Here is a 23423-nt window from a genome sequence, read left to right on the forward strand (position 1 = left end):
CAGCTGAAATTGCTAGTCCCTCTTGCCACCCGTGTCTGGTGCCCCACTGGGTCTGGCAGGAGCCCCTCCCACATGCTTCTGCTCTGGTCTGGCTCTGGAGACCAGCAGAAAGGGAGATGGGGCCCAGGTTAGTGGCAAGAGCACAAGGTTCTCTCTCTGTGGCCATGTCGCTGGCTCAGTGCCTGGGTCACATGAAATACAATGTGGCTGATGCCTCTCAGGCCCCGCTGATGCTGCGGAGGCTGAAATACCCAGCGCCCTGGCCTGGGCGCCAGGCTGACTCTCCTGGGCCGGGAGTCAGGGGATCGGCTGTGGTGTCTGTTACCCCAGGACTCTGGACTCAACTGGGTTCTCGCCACTTTAGCCAGGGGCCTGGCAGGGGGAGGGGAGAGGGAGGATTGCAGAGCTTGGTGGCCTCCCACCTTTCCTATGAGTTGAGTTTTTAAAACAGAGACCTGAGTTATAAACACCAGATAGAAATGTTACCCATGGAAGCTTTCTCAGAAAAGCAGGGCAGCTTCTTTCTGAAGACTCCAAGAAACCTCTCGATGTGTCTTACTGATCCACGTGCTCATCCCTGGACCAGATAGATTAGGGTGATCTTTTTAGGCCTGAGACCCAAGGCCTTAGAGCCTGGGGCGGAGTCAGCTTTTTCCAAACTGATAGTGGGGAACTGAGGTCATTGCCAAGAGAAGGGGAACGTGTTGGGGGTGGGGTGGGGGGCACTAATGTCTCACACATTTTCTCCCCCTTTCCTGATGAGCCCTGCTTTTTACCTGTTCTGCCAATGGGACACCTTCCACTAGTTTAGGGTGTCCTCATGAGCCAACTATCTGGGGTTCAAATAAGGCTCCCCACTCCCAACACACACCTACAACAGCCCAGGAGCAGGCCTGCTGCAGCCTCCAAAACCTGTAGGCCCTGCCCATTTGTACCCTTCTTCCCTGGAAAGCAGCTTCAAACCCGGCAGAAGGTACTGGCCTCAGGTGTGGAAACACTGGGTTTGAAGTCAGGCCAGGCATCTTGGCCGAGTGACTTTCACAAGGAACTGAGCCTCAGTTCTCCCTCTTGTAAAATGGGGATGACAATATGTTCCCTGCAGGGCTGCAGCGAGGATTCAACAGAATGAACAAATGCATGTATGCTAAGTGCTCAGTACATTGCACCCAGAAGGTAGTTGCTGCTGCAACAACCTTGTTTCTTATTGACATCAAACAATAAAAGAATAGGAATAAATACATAAATGAGGAAACTGGAGCAAAAGAGAGAGAAGATAGAGGGTCCTTGTAGCATTTGTGCCCCTAGCAACCACTCTGGTAACTGCAAAGCATGCGCATGCGGTTGGCAGGTGCCTTACATGAATAAGGGGCCATGCCTCTTAATCTTATTAAGAGGCCAAGCCTCGATGGCCTCTCCACACTGGGCTGGGTGTGTGGCCCCAGTAGCCTGTGCGCTCAGCAAGTCGAAGTTAGTTAGGAAGCCTCACTGCCCAGCCACGGGCCACATTCTACTTTCCATACATCTGGCCCCACCAACCAGAACCCCACGGCCCCACCATGTCCACCACCAAGTGCAAAGCAGTCTCGCTGCAGCAGCCAGCCCCCTTCCTACCTGTCTGTGCCAGGGGCAGTTTGGGTAGGAGAAACAATGGTAAGTCCCTCTTGTCATGTGCCTGCCATGTATCAGGTGATTTGCATATAGTATCTTGAGTGTCCACAACAATCTTGGGAAAGAGCTATTGTCTCCATTTTACAGATGAGGAAAACTGAGTCTAAGAGAGGTGAATGACTTTTCTAAGACCACATAGCTAGCAAACTAACTGGAGAGTTTGGGTTCAAATCCAGTTCTATCTGGTTCTATAGCCCATGTGCTTTCTACCGAACAAAGGGGAGAAGACACGAGGCCCAGGTTAGGGTCACCCATTAACTCACGTGGGACTAGGGCAAGCATCTCCCCTTACTGTTCCTCAGTTTCCTTACCTGTAAACCAGGTGATGCTTAAGGTCAGGATTCTGTTCTCCTGGCATCTGACTTCTTGGTGGCCCTCTGCTCCCATGGGTATAGAGCACAGCCAGGGCAGAATTCTGACACAGATGACCTCAGCATGTCCCAGTTTCCTCTTGTGAGGCTCTTCCTCTGGCCAGGCTGGTGTCTTCCCACTGCCAGGCAACTTTGAACCCAGTAGCCACTCCTCCCAAGCTACTTCTCCTGTTCTCTGAACACTCCTGCTCACAGCTTCAAACAAAAATTTTTCAGTCTAGTGTCTCATTTCCCTTGGATCTTGAGAAGACCTAGGAGGAAAGCTAAGATGCTAATCTGAATTAAGGGGTGAGGGTCTGATGGGCCCTTCGTTAAATTTGGCTCTCTCCCCAGACTGTGAGCTCTCTGAGGGCAGGGACTGGGCCTTGCTCCCAGGCCAGAGGAAGTACTTGATGGGGCACCTAGTCTTATTGGGGCAATGACTGGAACTGGATCTGACCCTGCCTGTGGGAACTGTAGCCTCTTTCTAAGCTTCTTCCCCACCTCAGCCAGGCCTAGAATATTCCTTCGTAGCTAAAGAAGAAGCAAGAAGGTGGAAGGAGGGAAGGAGAGCGTTTAGAAATACCAAAATTATACGGATTTCTTTTTCCTCAGTCTTTCCAGTGCTGAACCCTCCCGGCACTGTGGCCGCAGAAGGCTCCCAGGAGCCAGTCTACTCTCTTGTGGGCAGGAGAGGAAAGTTAACAAGAGTAACAAAACGTAAGAGAATGAACATTTACCCAGTTCCTGCTGTGCATGGGCCTTGTTTTAGATTTGTGTGCAGACGTCATCTGATTTATACCTGTACCTATTTGGCAGATGAGAAAACTGAAGACCTGAGAGGTTAAGCCATATGAGATAACAAGGCTAGTAGATGGAGCCAGAGGTTGAACCCAGGCCTGACTTTCAAGTCCATGTGCTATGTGCTTCTGCAGGATGCCTCTAGGTGGCTCCTTGAGATACAGAGGCTAGGAGCCTCTAGGAGCTGTGCCTCGTTCCAGTTAGGACCCAGACAAGCAGCCCTGGAAGTCAGCTGTGTGCCACTGGAGCCACCCCCACCCAGCCTGTGGGCATGGTGCCATGTTATCATCCGTCCTTTTTGTATTTACTGAGTATCCCCATAGGTTTTTCAGAGGGATGCTTGGAATCTTGTCTAAGGCCACCAGATGGCGCAGCATAGGCCAGGGGCCCTTGACTCCTGAATCTAAGGCACAGCAGGTTTTTAGGGATCCTCTAGGACAGAACGGGATTCCCCTAAGAGGGTCCCCGGACTCTAAAACTATAGGCCCAATCCCTGACAGTTGGGGTTGATATTCTAGATTGGTTTCTGGAAATCTGCCATTTTAAAGCTGTGTTTTTAAATTTTCTGAATCAGTGAGTATCACACACATGGTTCAAAATTTTAAAAGTCTGAAAAGCTATATAGAGAAGAATCTCCCTCCACTTCCCAGTAGGTATTCACTAATATTAGTCACTTGAGTTACTTGTGAACCCCTCTAGAGATTATACATATGTATATAATATATAATCATCTATATATAAAACACATATATCATAATATATAAGGATATATATTCTTTCCCCCTTTTCCCACAAATAGTTGTATATTTTTTTACTAACTGATTTCTGTTTTGTCATACTCAAGTTCAGAACTATGGCTAAGCATACATTTTTATAAGAAAGAAAATATATAGATTGTCCCCCAAAAATGTATACACACACTTTGAATAATTATAAAAGCAGTGTCTGTTAAAATACATTTCATTTTCAAAATTGAGCTATCAGCTGTTAAAGTGTGTATACATTTTTGGGGGACACTCTATATATTGCAATCCTCCATTAAATGAGACTAGTTGATATTTTAAATCAATATAGTGACTGATATGAGTCATATATTATTTGATCACATACAGATAAGGTATGAAACACATGCAACAAAAGTAAAATGACTAGATTATAGTTAAAACAATAAAATAAATAATTATTCTTTGGTTGTCTAGCAAAACATAGGTTATCACAATAAGCAATAAGCAATAGCTATTGATTTGGTAGGAATATGGAAATCTCAAGCATGATCCTTACTATAAAAATTCACTTGATTTTTGATAAACCAATCTCAAATTAGGGCTTTAGGATTATTTTGTAGTTTGAATGACCAGGTTTGTGAGCCTTACTTATTTTGTCTTTCTTCTGTTAATGATAAGCTCTTGCAAGCATCCTTGATTCTTGCTTGCGCAAGGCTACCCAGAAACTTCCCCTCATGCTGGTCCCACTCAACTTTCAAGCAATCCTGCTTGTTTGACTTAACAGAAGCCAAAATAACATGATGCTTCTGATGACTGTGTTGGGTTCTTTTTATTTATTATTATTATTTTTTAAATTGAACTGTTCTATAACTTTATTTTTCTTTCTAAAAAGTCTTTGTCAATCTTAGGACATAACAAAGATAGGCATTTTTAAATTTTCTGAAGTGAAGTATGCATGTAACCGCTAAAAGAATAAAAATGAGATGTGTAAATAGTGGAAAAAACAAGAACGACAGCAAGCTTACTCAATTTAGTGAAAGGCAAAGAAAATCAATGGCACAAAATAAGATGAAAATAAATATATCAGTGCTTTCGGGTTCTTTTTAGATGTCGCTCAGCCTCTAGGCTTTTGGGAGGCTTGGCTCTCATGATCACTACTTTGGGAGTTGGGCCCTTAACGTCCCACTGTATGATACCAAACCTCTGGCTATACATTTGCTAGTACCCTTGGGATGGGGTACTACTCTCCCAGCTCTACAACCACAGCAACCTGTGGGGCTTGCTTCCATGATGTGGAGGTCTGGTTGCCTCTAGGGGAGAGAGAGTGTTACATATTATACATACATACTATTCTGCACTTAGCTTTTCCATATTACAATATAGAGATTTTTTTTTCCATATCAATTCACAAAAATCTTCCTATTCTTTGTTATAGCTGTATAGTAGTCCATTGTATGGATGAAACATATTTAACATATTTTTACCAGTTCCCCAATGATGCATGTTCAGGTTGTTTCCTTTGCTGTTACAAACAAGGCTATAATGTACAGATATCATTTCATGTGTAATGTCTGAGAATAAATTCCTAGAAGTGGAATGGTTAGATCAAATGGTATGTGCATTTTTAATTTGTACAAATATAGCAAAATTGCCCTTGATAAGGGTTGTACAATTTATACTTCTACCGGGAAAGTGTGAGAATACTTGTTTCTCATCAGTTTCATGAATACATTGTGTTATCCAACTTTAGGATTTTTACTAATCTCATAGTGTAAAAAAATGGTATTTCAGCATTTCTTTTATTCTGAGAGAATTTGTGGAACTGTTTTCATATTTTTAAGATCTATTTAGATTTCCTTTTCTGTTGTCTGTCTGAGGAATCTATTATTTATAAAATGTCCCTCCTTTATAATCTTAAGCAAGACACAAGAACCCAAAACCTTAAAGGAAAAGATGGATATATTTAAATCACAAACTTCCATATAATGAACTATACCATGAAAAAGTTAAAAGACAAAACAGGAAAAATATTTGCAACATGTATTCCCAATGTAACTTGCAGATGAACTTTCAAGGGAAGGGAAAAGGCCAGAGTTCTGACTGTGCTCTTAGCATGTGACTCCTTAAAAAAGCCCACTGATGTGGGTGATATTTCACAAATAAAGACTCTAGGCTCAGCAAGGTTAAGCAATCTACCCAAGGTCACACAGCTGGGGAAAGGAGATATTATGTCTACAATGCACACAATGGCCTGAACCACGTGGAGACCTGAACTCTCACTCCTGCTCTGACTTGTCTACTACCCCTAGGTGACCCTAAGCAGGTCTCTCCTCTCTCTACCTTAGTCTTCTTGTCTATAAAATGGCTGTTTTTTTAAGGTCCTTGCTCTAGACTTCTGTGTGTGGTGGGGATGGTGGAGGAGGGGAGCAGTAAAGGGTGGGGTGGGATTTGTGGGGATGCACTGTGGAGGTGTGTCCATGATGGGGAAGTGGTGAATACAAGTGTGTGTGTGGTACCTGTTGGGGGATAGACCCAAAGTCTAAATTCAGGATCGATTCCAAAGAACTGACACGGAGCCTTATTCAAATTCATCAGAGCTTTAATAGGAGAAACTTACAGACCCAGGCAAAGCAGCTGCACTCTCGGTGGTGGCCAGCCAGGAATTATCCACACCCCTCCCAGGACAGGGTCTCTCTTTTATAGGGTGTTAATAGTAAAAGCATGTGGTGAGTAGTCACATAGAACACCAGAAAGAACAATGCATTTTTATTTTATTTATTTTTTAATATATCTTTATTGATTTCAGAGAGAGGAAAGGAGAGGGAGAGAGAGAGAGAGAGAAACATCAATGATGAGAGAGTCATTGATCGAGCCTGCAACCTGGGCATGTGCCCTGATCGGGAATCGAACCCTGATCGCCTGGATCCCAGTTCAAGGCTCAACTGCTGAGCCACGCCTGGTGGGGCAAGAACAATGCATTTCTAAGTTAACAGATAACATCAGGCAGTTGTCACACTCTATACCTTCATTAACCTCCTTCCTGGGTCCTTTGGGTGCATTCTGGCTTTCTGGGTAGTCAGCCAAGCCTGAGGCTTTAGACAGTTAAACAGTCACAGAAAGTTAAACAAAGAGTCCAACACTTCCCAGACACCTTTGCTGCTGGAGACATATTGCATCTCTGAGCTCCCCTACAGAGCCCCTTCCAGGGATTTCACAGGCTCTTGCAACCAGGAGCTTCCACCCAGAGCTGCCTCTAACCCTATTCCTGTCAGCAAGGCGGGCCCCTGAGTAGGGTGAACCACTACCCTCGTTTGTCTCCAGGGTGCAGTCTTCCCATTTTCCAGAGCTTATCACACTCAAGTTCTTCCTCAGGCTCTTCTTTCCTCATTTTGAAGGCAAGGCAATGCAATAACTCACCCCTCCCAGAGAGGTGAATTCTAACAAGGCCCCGAGGCCGCATAAGGAGGGGGCAGAGCTTAACCCTGAAAGAAGACAGCCATTAGCAGAAGCTGCAGGTGAGGCCGATTCTCTCATACATACTCAAGTAGGGGCTCACTGCCCGTAGACACTGATCCAGGAGGCCTGCCCTGTCAGGAGTCACCTTTCTACCCAGTCAGCCCTGGGGACAATCTGGACAATGGACCTTAGAATGGACTGGAAGGCAGCGAACTACGATGAGACCCATGAGATGCAGCCGCATGGCCTGCTGGACTGAAGTCCCCAGGTCCAGGCTGGGGCAGGGTGGAACTAGGAAAATGCCAGCTCCACCCCATTCTCCCCACAGAGCACGATAAAAGGGGCTGGTTTGCCCAGCATGGGCACATAACTTAACTAATGACCAACCACCATTCTCTTTGAGAAAGAGAGAGAGAGGGAGGGAGAGTGGGAAGAAGGGAGGGAGGAAGGAAGAAAAGCACTGGATAAACAAACTTTGAAAATTAAAATCTAAAACAAAACATAAAACACATGTGATATCTATAAATACAATATAACATTCCTGAACTTTAAACAGACTTAGAAGGTCTTTACTGTTGGCATTAGTTTTGGATTCCGTGCATGGACGCATGTTCATGGGGCCCCCTGGAGGGTCTGCATCTCCTGGGGTATCACATGGACAGGGAGAGGGGTCAGAGGAAGGCCTGCAGGGACCTGCCCCAGGCCCTGTGGCTTTCAGGATGACAAGAGCTGACCCCAGAACAGGGCCTGACCCTGCATCTGCCTGGAGGCCGTATCCCCCCACCCTCAGGCTCAAACCAACCCCAAGGAGAACGCCCCAGGCCCCACCCAGTCTCTCACAAGAGCAGCTGGGGGCAGCTTTCCCAGGCCCCCCGCCCAGGGCCTGGCCCTCAGAGGAGGTGCTGACAGAGTGTCAGCAAGGCCTGGGCCGAGGGGAAGAAAGTCCTCCAAAGGAAGGAAGTGGAGCAGGGGTCAAAGAGAGAGAGGAAAAGGGGATGCATCCTCTGAGAAACCACAGGCCTTGGTGGGGTGAGCTCGTCTCACACTGAATAAAGACTTGTTTTTCTCAGCATGGGGTTGGTGCCCAGAAAATCTCACCGATCTTGGACTCCTTGCCTTCTCCATCCACCTGAATCCTGTGAAAGGCACTGAGGATAATAGAAATAAGGCTCTGCTCCTGCCTTCTGGGAGCCCGTGGAACACAATATCAAACGGAGGTTTAGAATCAGTACTGGGGAGCGGGGAGATGGGAGAGGCTCCTTAAAAGTGAGGGTAACTTAGTGTAAGGTCCCATTTATATGAAGTACGACACAGGCAACCCTCCTCTATGGTGTCAGGGCAGTGGTCACCGGTGGTCAGAGGTCAGGGAGGAACACAAAGGGACTTTAGGGTTTTGATCTGGGGCTGGTTGAACAGGTGCATCTGTTTTTGAAAATCAGTCGAACTATACGCTTATGATTAGTGTACTTTTATGCATATATATTTCAATAAAAAGATGTTTGTTTTTTAATGAGGGCAGCTTAGATATTCCCTCAGAGGAGCTCACACTTAACAAGGAAAGAACTGAGACCACTGAATAGCTACCAATTTGAGCATGTCACATATGCAGCTCCAACACTTAATATAACCCCCGTGAGGCAGCTACTGGTGGCCTCACTTCGCACATGTGGAAGGTGAGATCCAGAGAAGTTAAAAACTTACCTGAAGTTGCAGCTGCTAAGTGACTAAGTCAGGAATCAAACCCAGGCCCTCACACTTTCTGCTCAGCCAAACTTCCTCCCCACCTGGTAGATTTTCGATAAGCCACAGTGTGAGGCTTAAGGGTGAGAGAGGGAAGGGCATTCAGGCAGAGGCACAGCCTGAGCAAAGGCCTGAGGCTCCTTGTTTGGGAAGCCGGGAGGAGCCCCTGTGACAGAAAGGTGGGGTTATACCTGAGACCAAGCTAGCAACTGGCTGAGGTCTCCCTCGCTGCTGCAAGGTTTTAAAGCCAGGCCAAGAATTTGAGCTCAATTCTGTAGTCAACAGTGAGCCATTAAAGGTTGTGGGGCAGAACGTGAGCAGTGTCTTGGTTGTTGAAGACCCTATTCCTGGCAAATCCAGTGCTGATTTGAACTGTCCCCCAGCCCATTCACTATCCCGGTCCACAGAGGACGACAAAAGGGAACCTTTAGGAGCAGTTCCCTCCCAAAGTCCCAGAGGGGAAACCAATGGGACTTTGCACTGTCCTAGCCACTGGGTGGGGAAGGGGGATGATAGAAAAGCAACCTAAAAAGTGGCCCTGACCTCAAGGCATTTATAGCCAAGCCCGGGAAAGAAGACAGTCACATACATAAAAGAGATTCCCACGACTTGGATGAACCTTGAAAACATGAAAAAAGCCAGACACAAAAGACCACATGTTATATGATTCCGTTTATATGAAATGTCCGGAATAGACAAATCTATGGAGACAGAAAAGGGACTGAGTAGGGCTGGGGGTTGGGTGGAGGGATGGGAGAGTGAGCCAAAGTGTACAGGGTTTCTCTTTGTGGTGGCGGAAATGTTGTAAAGTGGACCGTGGTGATGGCTACACGCCATGAATACACTGAAACCCATTGAATTGCATATTTTAAATGAGTGAACTGTAGAGTATGTAAATTGTATTTAATAAAGCTGGGGGGGGAGGCAGCTGGAGCAGCCCCTGTTGGGAAGATGGGGTAGAGGTAGAGAAAGTCTGGTGGGGGCAGGGACGGCCGAAGGGAAGAAGAGGAGCTTGAATTGGGTCTAGAGGAGGGACATGATTTCCAATATCTTCCCAAGAGTAGAAGCCTCCTCCCCACCCCACCCCAAACCATGGGTATCCTGCCAGAGGAGCCATAAATCCAGATCTTGGAGAAAAATCCAGGAGCCCATCTCAGGGGCCAATCTTTGCCGAGAGTGGGGACGTAACAGGACTTGACTCTGACAAGAGTGGAGCGGCAGCACTTCCTTTGGCCACAGGAGGGAATTTGGATGTGACTGGCAGCTCTCCAGCTGGTGGCCTCAGAGACAGCTTCTTGAGAGACTGAGTGGTTGACAACAGATTCTCATGAAACGTTCACTAAACATCCGCCATCCTCTGCCTGTGAACACAAGATACAAAAAGACACAGGCCATGGCCATAAGGAACTTCAAAATTGAGTCTGCCAAGGGGTCTGAAATTTACCACAAAACACTTCTTTTGGAGGGGAAAAGGCTACTTGATAGGAGTTTAGAATCTTAGATCCTAAGTACAGCCTCTATTTCATATGAGAATTAAGTTCAAGTTCCATCAGCTGTGTGACCTTGAGCCAGTCATTGACCTGTCTGAACCTCAATAAAATGTGATAAGGAAATCTACTCTGCCTTCACCAAGTTATCCCAAGTAAATAAATAGACTTTGTGCCCTGGCTGCTGTGGCTCAGTTGATTGGGCATCATCACATGCACTGAAAGGTTGCTGGTTCGATTCCTGGTCAGGACACATGTCTGGGTTTTGGGTTCCATCTCCAGTAGGGGGCGTGCTGGAGGCAGCAGCCCATTGATGTTTTGCTCTCACATCAATGTTTCTCTTTATCTCTCCTTCTCCCTTCTCCTCTCTTTAAACGATCAATAAAAATATTTTTAAAAAATAAGCTTTGTAAATTTTAAAATGCTAAGCACACAGTGGTTATAAAATTAATGAACTACACAGAATTATTCACAATAGCCAAAAGGTGGAAATAACCCAAATGTCCATCAACTAATGAATGAACAAACAAAATGTAGTATATACATACAATAGAATATTATTTAGCCTAAAACGCAATGAAATTCTGATATATGGATGACCTTGAAAATGTTACACTCAGTGAAATAAGCCAGACAAAAAAGACAAATGTGTGATCCCACTTCTATGAGGAACCTAGAATATCAAATTCATACGGACTGAAAGTAGAATAGTGGTTCCCAGGGGCTGAGGGAGGGGGCAATGGGAATCCTGTTTAAAGGGTACAGAGTTTCATACAAGGAACCTTGGCACTGTGGTCTATTTTGCCCCTCCCTATCATACCAAGAGTAAAATAGCAGCCTAGTAGCCCTTCATTCTCATTTTCCATTTTGACTGGGATGTCGAAAAGTTCTAGAAATGGATAGTGGTAATGATTGTGCAACAATGTGAGTGTACTAAATGCCACTGAACTGTACACTCAAAATGATTAAAATGGTAAATTTTATGTATCTTTTTTCACAATAAAAAAAATTAATGAACTAAGACTGCAAAGACATTAGGATGATATATTCTAGCTTGTGGCCTGGCTAGGATCAGGGGAATAATAGCAAATATTTATTAATCCATTTTGTGTGCTAAGCATTTGCATTATATTATTTCATTTAATCCTCCAAAAAGCTACAAAGGATGCTTCATTTTTATTCCCACTTTACAAATGATTAAGCTGAGGCAGTTTAGGTGTCTGTATCCTTTAGGCCTTGCTTTAGGCAGCAAGCAAGTGAAGATTTCATTGAAAAGGTCTGAAACTGTACGAGGGCTTCTGTCTTAACAAGAAGTTAAAATGGGGCTGTTCAGGGTGGGTTAATTCTGTATCAATCAATGAGAACCCAGTTGCTTCCTTTTTATAAGTTAAATTTATTTTTTATTATTAAATATGCTAAACACACAAAGAGAAATAGAATGAATGCTTGTATACTCATCACCCAACTCACATCTTAATCTTATCGTCTCTGCTCAAGATTCTTTTTTTTTTTTTTAATATATCTTTATTGATTTCAGAGAGAGGAAAGGAGAGGAAGAGAGAGAGAGAAACATCAATGATGAGAGTCATTGATTGGCTGCCTCCTGCATTCCCTCAACTGGGGATTGAGCCCGCAACCCGGGCATGTGCCCTGACCGGGAATCGAACCCCGCTCGCCTGGATCCTAGGTCGACACTCAACCGCTGAGCCACACCTGCCGGGCTCTGCTCAAGATTCTTGATTTTTTCCTCCTCCACTTAAAAAAAATACTGATACTGTTAAGTCCTCCACACCCCGTGGACCTCACCTCCCATCTTCCCCGTAGGAGCACTATCATGAATATGGTGTATATCATCCTCATACATAATTTTATGCTTTTGCTAACATGTTTGTGTCTCCATAAAGATTATATAGTATTGTTTTGCAGATAGCTTTTTTATGAGCTATCATATTGTGTTTTTACTTCTGCCATTTGTTGTTGTTTTTTAATTCAACCTTATATTTTTGGGTTAATGCATATCGACACATGTGGTTCTAGTTCATTGATTTTATTTTATTTTATCTTTATTGTTGAAAGTATTACGGATATTCCTCCTTTTTTCCCCCCATTGATCCCCTCCACCCAGCATCTGCCCCCCAGGCCTTCACCACACTATTGTCTGTGTCCACAGGTTATGCATATAAATTTTTTGATTAATCTCTCCCTACCCACTCCCCCACCCCCGCCTTCCCACTGACATTCATCAGTCTGTTTCCTGCTTCTATGTCTCTGGATCTATTTTGTTCCTCAGTCTATTTTGTTTATTAGATTCCACATACAAGTGAGATTATGTAAAACTGAATCAGGAAGAATCAGAAAACCTGAATAGGCTAATAACAACTCATGAAATTGAAGCAGCAATAAAAAACTCCCAGCAAACAAAAGGCCTTGTCCGGACAGCTTCACAGGGGAGCTTTCTAATTCTTTAAGTTGTAGGGTTAAATAGCTGACTAAAAAGTTTTCTTGCTTTTTGAGGTAGGCCTGCAGTGTATGACCTTCCCTCTGAGGACTGCTTTCGCTGTGTCCCATAGATTTTGGGTTGTAGTGTGTGCATTTTCATTTGTTTCCAGGAAGTTTTTGATTTCTTTCTTGATCTTATTGGTAACCCATTCATTGTTTAATAACATGCTATTTAGCCTCCATGTGTTTGAATGTTTTTGAGTGTTTTTACTATAGTTGATTTCTAATTTCATGCCCTTGTGATCTGAGATGCTTGATATGATTTCAATCTTCTTGAACTTGTAGAGACTGGTTTTGTATCTTAACATGTGGTCTATCTTTGAGAATGACCCATGTGCCCTTGAGAGGAATGTATATTCTGCAGCTTTGGGTTGAAATGTTCTGTAAATATCAATGAAATCCATCTGAACTAGTGTGCCATTTAGTCACTGTTTCTGTGTTGACTTTTTGTCTGGAAGATCTATCCAGTGAAGTCAGTGTGGTGTTAAAGTCCATGACTATGACTGTATTGCTGTTGATCTCTCCCTTAAAGTCCTTAAGGTTATTATTGATAGGTCTTTATTTATTGCCATTTTAATTCTTTATGCCTATTTATCTCTATTTCTTATTATTACAGCAGTATCTTTAACATTTCCTGCAATGCTGGTTTGGTGGTGATAAACTCCTTTAGCCTTTTTTTTGTCCAGGAAACTCTGTATTTTACCATCTATTTTGAATGATAGCCTTGCTGGATAGAGTAGTCTTGGTTTCAGATCCTTGTTTTGCATTACCTTGACTACTTCATGCCATTCCCTTCTGGCCTGTAGAGTTTCTGATGAGAAGTCAGCTGACAACTTTATGGGAGCTCTTTTGTAGGTATCAGACTGCTTTTCTTTTGCTGCCTTTAATATCCTCTCTTTGGTTTGAATATTTGGCATTTTAATTATGTTGTGTCTGGGTGTGGGCCTCTTTGGATTCTTCTTGCTTAGGACTCTCTGTATCTCCTGAACTTGTGTGACTTTTTCCTACACCAGCTTAGGGAAGTTTTCTGCCATTATTTCTTCAAACAGGTTCTTTAATCCTTGCTTACTTTCAACCTCTTCTGGCACTTCTATGACACGAATATTGTTACATTTCATGTTGTCCCACAGCTCCCTTAGACTGTCCTCCTGTTTTTTAATTGTTTTTCCATTCTGGATCTCTGATTGAGTGATTTTTCCTACCCTGTCTTCTAATTTGCTGATCCTATCCTCGGCTCCCTCTAATCTGCTGTTTATTCCTTCCAATGTATTCTTCATTTCTGCTATGTCATTGTTTGTTTCTGACTGGTCATTTCCCATAGTTTCCATATCTTTTTTCATGCTATTGAGCATCCTTACAATCAGTATTCTGAACTCTATATCTGATAGATTGCTTATCTCCATTTCATTTAGCTCTTTTTCTGGAGACCTCTCTTGTTCTTTCATCTGGGGCTTGTTTTTTTGTCTCCCCATTTTGGCTGCCTATTTGAGTTTGTTTCTATGTAGTAGGTAGTCCTACTAGGACTCTCATTCTTTTTGGAAGACCTCTGCTGCAGGCAATGTCAGATGCTGTTTGTAACTGGCCTTGAATACCCTGTTTGAAGCTATCAACAACCCACAGCTTGAAATCCCCTTTGTTCTGGCTGGGTGCATTTGGACAGGACCAAGATGCACACCAGAGTCTGCTTTTCCAAGGCCTGGGTCCAGAAGCAGATCTAGCAAAGATGCAAAGCTCTCTGAAGTCTGGTTTTGCCTGCAGGCTGATTAATCTGATTCTCTTAATGAGCCTCAGGCTGTAGAAACTCCTCTGGGTAGTGCGAGAGGTTTTCCAGCAGGGGGTTGCAATTTCTTCCTCCTCAGGCAAAAGCTGCTTGGAAGGTAAATGTCTGCCTCTGCATTATGGGGGAATGATTCAGCACAGGAATCCAGAGGGGTGCTCTCTGAGCTGTATCTCCAGAGCCCACTACCCTAGATTCTCCTCACACAGCTCCAGTCCACTCTGCCCTCCCTCTGCTGGAGCCCAAGGTGAGTGGCTACACATGAAACTTTGTGTGTTAGCTCTTTAAGAGGGTGCCTGCATTTCCAGCTGTCTCTCCCTGGCCAACAGAAACTTGGCTGCTTTTCACAGCTGGATGTTATGTGGGCACCTTTCTCAGTTCTGGTGCTGTTGACTGGGAAGCTCAGCCTGAGGTTTATACCCCAGAGTCCTCAGTGGGAACCCCCCACAGCTGAGATATCCCTCCATGCCTTCAGGTGCTGCCTGTGGGAGCCCAGCCATCCCTTTCGTGCCTCCTCACTTCCTACCAGTTTCTATGTGGTCTCCACTTTTCCTTCTTGGTTATGAGGGTGTTCTCCAGCTCGTCTTCAGTTGCAGTTGATTATTCAGGATGGTTTTTCTTATATTTTAGTTGTAATTCCAGTTTGATCCCAGGAGAATGTCAGTGTAGCTTCCACTCAGTCTACCACCATCTTTAATCTCCTAGTTCATTGATTTTAGTTGCTATATAGTGTTCCATATCTGAATTTGACCACAATTCAGCCCTTCTCCTGTTGATAGACATTTTTATTATTACCAACATTGCCACACTGTGCGTTCTGGTTCATGTTTCACTCTGACATGTGTGCAAATTTCTTTAGGGTGCATACTCAGAAGTGGAATTCGTAGGTCCAAGGGTATGAACATCTTCAACTTACTAGATATTGCTAAATTGTTCTCCCAACTGGTTCTGTCGATTTAAGCTCACACTAAGCAGTGTTGAGCATGTCTTTAAAACCCTTGTGTGAATCAGTGAATTCAATCGCTTGCCCTTGGTCTGCCATCTGTGAGCTGAGCAATTTTATTTGACCCTGAAATATTTTTCTCTCGTAACATTTCATGGGACCTTTGCACTGCTGCCCATTCCACTCCCTCCCTCTCATACCAAGAGCAAAATAGCAGCCTAGCAGCCCTTCCTTCCAATTTTCCATTTTAATTTAACATTTATTGGGTGCCTGCTGTGAGCAAGCACTTGGAAAACTCAATGCCAAATAAGACTCATTTCTGGCCCTCAAGATGATTAGAGTCTAATGGGCAAGAGAGACTCAAGTGTGCAAACCATCATCCAAACCATATGAATCGTCCATGAGTTACAAACAAGGCTCCGTGAGTGCTTCACAGAAGTGAGTCTTAATTTTCTTTTAAAAAAAGATTTTTGTTTTGTTTCTAAAAGCAAAGAGTCTTTTTGAAAAGAGAAAAAAATTGGCAATCCGGATTGGCAACTCGGAGACAATAAATGTATTTTTTGGTCAATGTTAGGGTGACTGATTCTGAACAGAGAATGTGGTCATGTTACTGAGAAACCCTAGTGGAGTTCAGGCTGCCTGTCATTGTGTCCAATTCAACAGAGGCAGTGTTGAATCATATAAGGAGTTTATTGAGAAGGCTGGACAATCAAGAAGACAGGGAACATATGAGCATCCAAAACCTGTCTTAAGGAATGGCCTGAAGGATAGGGCTATATAGGGAAATGGGGTAAACTCAAGCTGGGAACTTAATGCAGCTATTGTGTAGCCTGGAGGTCCACAGGCGTCAGCTATTGTTCTTGGTCATCTGGTGATGTCTCAATAAGATGATATCTTGACTCCTGGTTGGGCCGGCCTGATCATGCTTGTTCAAGGATACATTGACCACAGCTGCATCACCTCCTTAATTGCTTTGTCTGAGATCAAGGGGACTGTACAGGCATAAAGGCCTAGGAGAAAGAAACTTAAGGAAAATGAAACTTAAATCCCTGCTCAATAAGTATATGTGTTTCTACAATTTTATAAGTAATATAATTATATTTCAGATTAATTCAGGTGCTCAATCTTTGGACATTGTAAGTGCCCCTATCAGTCAGGAGGTGGCACGTGGACTGAGAGGAAGAGGAGAGCAGGGCAGAGCCCTTGTTATCTGAAATCTGACACCCTTGAGATAACAGCCCCTCCCTTCCTGGGGTGGAAGTTACAGTGTGTGTATGGGGATTGGAGACACCTGTATTTAAGTCCTGGCCCAGCAAGTCTAGCCAGTCCTGTTACCTCTGTGGGCCTCAGTTTTTCCATCTTTAGAATAACCTCAAGGATTTTTCTAGGTTTCACACTTGGACAGTCTGACCTACAGCTGGCAAACTAGGTTGGTTTGTTCAAAGTTAGATTATCCCATGTTGTTTTCTTTAAAAACAAATGAAGGGAAGCAAAGCCAAAGCCCCTTCCATCTCAGACAACAGCCCCTATTCTCCACACCTTTTGTCCCTGCTGGCTCTGGGGCAGCACAAAGCAGTGGGATGTTTCATCCCAGAATTGTCTTCCACAATCCTGATCCTGCTGACTCTGAAACTAGAGGTCTGTCTGCCTCTGAGAATCCACAGAAAGGGCCAGGAAGTGCTGAGCCAGCCTGGCCTGTGACCTGTGCTCAGTAGGGGGTAGCAATTGGCATGATTGCCCTACCAGCCCTCCTGGCCCTGGTAGGAAATTCCCTGAATGCCAGGCTGCCTTCTGGAGACCTAGGGGCTCTGGGACCTGCTGCCTTTTCCTCACTCCCAGGGACCCCCCAAAAGGGTATGTAGTAGCCCCAGAGGGCTTATTCAAGGGAGTGGCAAAGTTAGAGGAAAAACTCCAGAACTGCAGATCCCTGGCCGTCCCTGGATAGTGTACAAGGCTTGTCCCCTCAGCCCCAGCCTGCTCTGTCCTCACCAGGGGCACCCTGTCCCTCCTCATAGGGTCAAGTCTCACATTTCATGGTTCACTCTGCTGATCAGGGCCTCTTGCCTTGACCCTTCAGGACTGACCACTGTGAGGTAGTCAGTGCAGTATGATTTCAGGAGTACACCCATCCTCTAAACAGCCCCTGGCCCGGCTTACTGACACCCACGATTGCAGAGTTAGCAATTCTGTTCTTTGATACTTTCCTAGATAGAAAAACATTCTGTCTTCTCAGTCACGGGGAGTAAGGTGGGAATCAATTCAGAAAGGCACTTTCCCAGGAGCGAGCTTCTGTGGGGGAAGGGAGAAGGGCCTGTACCAGGGAAGTGCCCAGAGCTGGAAGGGAGCTGAGGAAGCTGGGAGGGAGCTGGGAGGGAACAAAAAGCACAGAAAGGCCTTCCCAGGATCCTCTGCCTCACAATTGCACCCAGGGCCAGATCTGAGTGTGCTCTAATGGTTCTGAGATAGAAAGATAGAGTACACTTTAATGGTTGTACTTTGTCCATTGAAAAATGAGCAATGTGCCACAGGAAGGTGCCTCAGACGGTGGAGCAAGGACTTTGCTAAGGGACAAACTTGAGTCTGACCCTGGTTTTGTAACCAACTTAATGAGTGATGCTAGGCAAGAGACTTGACTCCTCTAAGCCTCAGTTTCCTCCTCTGTTAAAATGGGTCTAATAACACCCACCTCAAAAGGCTATTAGCATAATAAAATGAAACAATATATCAAAGGTCCCTAGCCCCATACCTGTACATAGTAGGCATGCACTAAAAGCAGGCCCTTGCCCTGGTCGGCTTGGCTCAGTGGTTAGAGCCTCAGCCCTCCGATTGAAGGGGCCCGGGTTCGACTCCGGCCAAGGGACACGGATCTCAGTTGCAGGCTCAATCCTTGGCCCTGATCAGGGCCAGTGCAGGAGGCAACCAATTTATGAGTCTCTCTCACATCAATGTTTCTCTCTCTCTCTCTCTCTCTCTCTCCCTCTCTCCCTCTCTCTATCTCTTCCCCCCTTCCACTCTCTCTGAAAAGCAATGGAAAAAATATCCTCAGGTGAGGATTAAAAAAGAAAAAAGAAAAGTAGGCTTCCTCTTTCCCTTCCCTCTTTCTACTCCCCAATCTGTTTGGGTGGAAGCAGATGGTTTTTTGGTTGAAAGCAAAAGAAGCTGATCAGGGCCAGAAACCAGCCTCAAGAAGGATAGGAACAGGAATGGGTCAGGAGCTCAGTCATTGGGGTGCTGGGTCTGGAATAGTCACCAGCCTCTCATCAGTGGGTCCCTCTGCACAAGATTCTCAAGGAAGAGCATCTGATTGCCCAAGCTTAGGTCAGACACCCATCCTCGGCCCTGAGGCACTGAGATGGACAGTTACTGCAGGACACATGGGATTAGAAAGAAGCAGTTCCCAAAGGAAAACAGAGAGAAGAGATGCTGGCTGGGAAAAACAGCAGGTATTTGACTCTACAGATGGAATTTCCTACACAGATGAAGATCACTGTAGAATGTTCTTTGAATTTAAAACAGAGGCAGGACTCCAACATTGGAAAGGTCAAGAGAAAATTAAAGTAAATTTGCTATAGTCTCAAATCCCAAGTCATGGGTGGAGTGGGACAGAAACAAATCAACAGAAAGCTCACTGGGGGTGGAGTCAGAAAGTTTAGGTTCAAATCCCAGCTCTGCTACTTACTAAACGAGAATCAGGTGGGTCACTTTACCTGTTTGGATCTCACTTTTTTAATTTGTAAAACGGGACTGGATCCTCACAGGAATAATGCTTAAGTGAAAATGTGCTTCTGAAACTATAACCTGCGCTACAGATGTAACAGTCAGGGCTTATTATCTGTGAAAACTCAGAAACTGAAACCTGGAACCTGGCCTGCATTTGCAGCGTCTTGAGTTACATCATTATTGGTGACTTTGGTTGCTGAGAATGCAATCACCTGGGACACTCACTTTCAGTCTTGGCTATTTGGGAAAGTATCTGATAGGGGTTCAAGGTGAATCATAGTGTTCTAATGGAACCATTAGAAGTCCAGGCTGCCCTTGTGAGCCACTGAGGGGAGAGAGAGCAGGAATAATCAGTTGAACTGGAAGTCTCCCTTCCCTCTGTCCCAAAGCCCTGGGCTTATTATAGTAGGGTTCTTAACCTTTTTGAGGGCATGGACTCTTTTAGCAGTCCAGTAAAGCTTACAGCCCCTTCTCAGAATATTGTTTTTAAATTTGTAAACTAAAATATAGAATATTATATAGGAAATCAATTATATTGAGATATGGTTATAAAAATATTTTTTAAAAAATGAATATATAATATAATCAATGTGTTTCCTCACTGAACTTTCAATAACGAAATCTAGCATTGGGCATAATAACTGCCAGAGTTTTGAAGTGATGATTAGTATAAATCATATTCTGAGATACCTGCAAGGAATTGTAATGTAATAAGAAAATATCAATGACTTCTATTAGTGGTGAAGTTACAGATACTGCTAATGCTGCTGAAGCTTATTGTCTGTATTCATATTCAAAGGAAAAGCTGGATTTCAGATAGAGCTCAGTGATAATAAAGATGTAACTTTTTAAATCCCATCCAAATGGGCCCTTGATTACCACGCACAGATCCAGTTAAAGAATGCTTGAACTTATAGAGATTTATGAGATGCTGATGAGTGGGAGACCAGCCCCGCACCTCCAGCAGGCTGTGGCCGTGGGCCTTGTTTGCATTCAGAGTGTACAGTGGAGCTGGTGCCTGCTCTTCCTGGAGGTTTATATTTTCCACCTCTCAAAGGTCTTGTAATATCCCCAAGAGCCTGGCTCTGAAGACCCTCAGGGATGAAAAGAGCCTTAACAAGTTTTGGGTTGACCACAGATAAGACTCAAATCCTAGTTTCCAGCCCAAGACTCTGACTACTATTGAGTAATGCTTGCTAATTCAACCCAAAGAGTATGGGCATGAGAGTCTGGGGAGACGGCTTTTCTTAAAATTATTCCTTTAATTATTATTATTTTTATTTATATTTTATTGATTTGAGAGAGAGAGAGAGAGAGATGTTATTCCACTTATTTATGTATTCATTGGTTGATTCTTGTGTGTGCCCTGACTGAGAATCTAACCAGCAACCTTGGCACATTGGGATGACACTCTAACTAACTGAGCTACCCAGCCAGGGCCTTAATTACTATTTTTATCTGGAAGATTTTTTTGTCATTACAAAAGTCAGAATACTCAATAAAAATTTGTAAAACAGAAAACTAAACATAAAAAATTCTTTCAAGTTCCCATTATAACTCTTCTCAGCTCTAACCACTTGTAATGTTTTAGAAATGTTCTTTATTTTTTCAATGCAGATACATATCCACATTTTCTACAAAAATGAGCTCATACTGTCAAAATGTTTTATTGTTTTTCATCCAATAATATACAAATTTTCCCATGTCAACAAATATGCTTTTCTGACAACTTTTAATGCCCATAAAACACTACATTGTTTGGAAATACCATGATATTTATCATACTCTATTCAACATTTAATGTGCTTCCAATTTTTCATCATTGTAAGTGGCACCACTGTGAATATTCTTATACATCTTGGATTTCTTTTTCAATTACTCCCTAGGATAAATTCCTCAGTGGAATTTCTGAGTCAAAGCAAAGAAAGAATTTTGCAATAAACTCCCAAATTGCTCTCATAACGTTTATTCCAAATTAAACTCCCATCCAGGAGCGTTTGTATGTCACTTCTGCATATCTATGCCTACTCTGAGCATTGAAAAACTTTTTCATCTTAGCCAATATGAGAGTTGAAAAAAATAGTATCTCACCTTAATTTTAATTCTTTTGCTTGCTAGAGAAGTTGAGTATATATTCATGTTTGTTGGTAACTTGTAACTTCTTTTGTGAATTGCCTGCTCAAGTTTTATCCATCGTCTGCTTGAATATTCATCTTCTAATTGGTTTGAAAAGCTTTCTTAGTAAAAAGAATATTATCTCCTTATTTGTTATATGTACTGAAAGTATTTTTTCCCTAATAGCTCATTTGTCTTTTAGTTTTGTTTATGGTGCATTTTTTTCTAGTATAAATAGTTTGTGATTTTGTGTAGTCAGATCTATTGATCTGCAAGGTGAAGGAGCAGTGCTACCCACTTGGCCTCAAAGTCCGACAAGTTTGCAATTATGCAATATGAACCTCTCATATTTTTCCCCAGTACCATTTGGGATCTCTCTGCCTCCCCTGAGTAGGGGATGTTCCTTGAGCTACAGGGTAAGACCCAGAGTATAGTTCTGTGTGTCCATCCCTGGGGCATAGTCAGGTAAAGAACCCTCTCTTCATCTGCCTTGAGTCACCAATGTGAAGTTCAAACTGCACTTGGCGAAAATAATCTGCTGCTGATGTCAATGTTGAGATCAGCCCAGATGTTCAGAGTATGTCCACCCACAGGCCACTCTGTAGCAAGAATGGTCAAGGCCAGTCCCAGTAACCCACTTGGAGCCCTGCTCTAGCTTCAATATTAGCCAGAACTCTGCCTGAGGCTCTCAGTGCATTGGGCTGCTCTTTGCCCTAGATCCAGCCAGAATATGGGCAGCCTTCCTCTGCCTGAGGCCCTGTGAGGCAGGCAGGCGGGCGGACAAACAAGCACAATGACTGAGTACCTATTGCATGCCAGGCAGCTTCACTCAGGTGTCTCTATTCATGGTCTCAACACCCTTGGGCTTGTTACTCCCCCACTTTGGGGATGAGGAAACTGAGACTCAGAGAGGTAGGTTATAAGCTCCAATTCACTCAGCTAGCAAGCAGAAGAACCTGGATTTGAACCTACATTCTGTTTGAATCTCTCAGATTGATACCTCCTCACCATAAGGCCTGAGGGCTTAAGCCGTCTCCTTAACTTCTGGGAAAATACATAGGGGAATCTATTCGCACTACAGTGTAAATGACTAAAATAGATTAACAATAGTATCTTCTTTCCCAGAGGACTCCAGTATATGGGCCCAAGTATGACCTCTCTGTCTCACATGCCAGTCATGGCTTAGGATGGCCCTGGGCCACAGAAAGTTAGTTTAATTGAATTCTTTTGGGAATTTCCCCTAAAGCTGAGGCACTGGCTTCTAGGTGTCATTGGAAAGTTCCCAAGAGCCTACTTCCCTACCCTTTCTGCAGGTTGGCCCCATGCCAAACAAGAGTCAAGATAAGGACCTGGTGGCTCTGGGGCTTGGTCTGCCCCTCCCCTCCCCAGCTGGTGTGGGGCCTCTGCACAGGTTCCTTGAAGAGCAGGGAAGAGCTGATGGTTAGGGTGGGGGTGGGGGTGGGGGTGGGGAAACTCCTTGCCAGCCTCATTGTGAGGAGCATGACTTAAAGGGGCCTGATTCCCCAGGGCCAGGCCTGGCGTTAATTGAGTGGTATGAGAACAGGAGCAAGGGAGTCCTACAAAAGCACTGTGGAGCTCCCAGGGGCCGCTTGCATGGAAGTTGTCCCTCTTGAAGCCTTCAGGCTTGAGCTGGGAGGGGGAATTAGGGCTTTGGTTTTCCACAGACTGGATATGAATCCTGGCTCTGCCACTTATCACTAAGTGCTTTGGGGGGAAGTGACTTAATCATTCTGAGCTGAGCCTCTGCTTCCTCATCATAAAATGGAAATACTACCTTAATAATGGGCAGTTGCAAGGACCAAAAGAGGCAATAAACTGAGAGTCTAGAAACTGGGTTGGGCGCTGTGTTGAGTGAGTCAGTAAAAAAGAGTGCTGGGATCAACCAGCAGCATCTCACCTGGTGAGATGGGGAAGTGGAGACACAGATGTGACCTGCTAGCCATCTCTGGCCTGGCGCAGAGTGGGTGTCAAATAACTAGGAAGTCCCTTCCCCCCTTCTGGGAGCCCACCCTCCTCCTTGTTACTCCCTTTCCTGTGTGTGCCTAGATGTCCCTGGTCCTTCTTTGTCTCCAGCCACAAACCCATTGAGCCTGTAAAGGTCTGAAGGAGGTTGTATCTCAA

The sequence above is a fragment of the Miniopterus natalensis genome, chromosome 1, assembly GCF_054644295.1.
Source record: "Miniopterus natalensis isolate mMinNat1 chromosome 1, mMinNat1.hap1, whole genome shotgun sequence".
NCBI lineage: Eukaryota > Metazoa > Chordata > Mammalia > Chiroptera > Miniopteridae > Miniopterus > Miniopterus natalensis.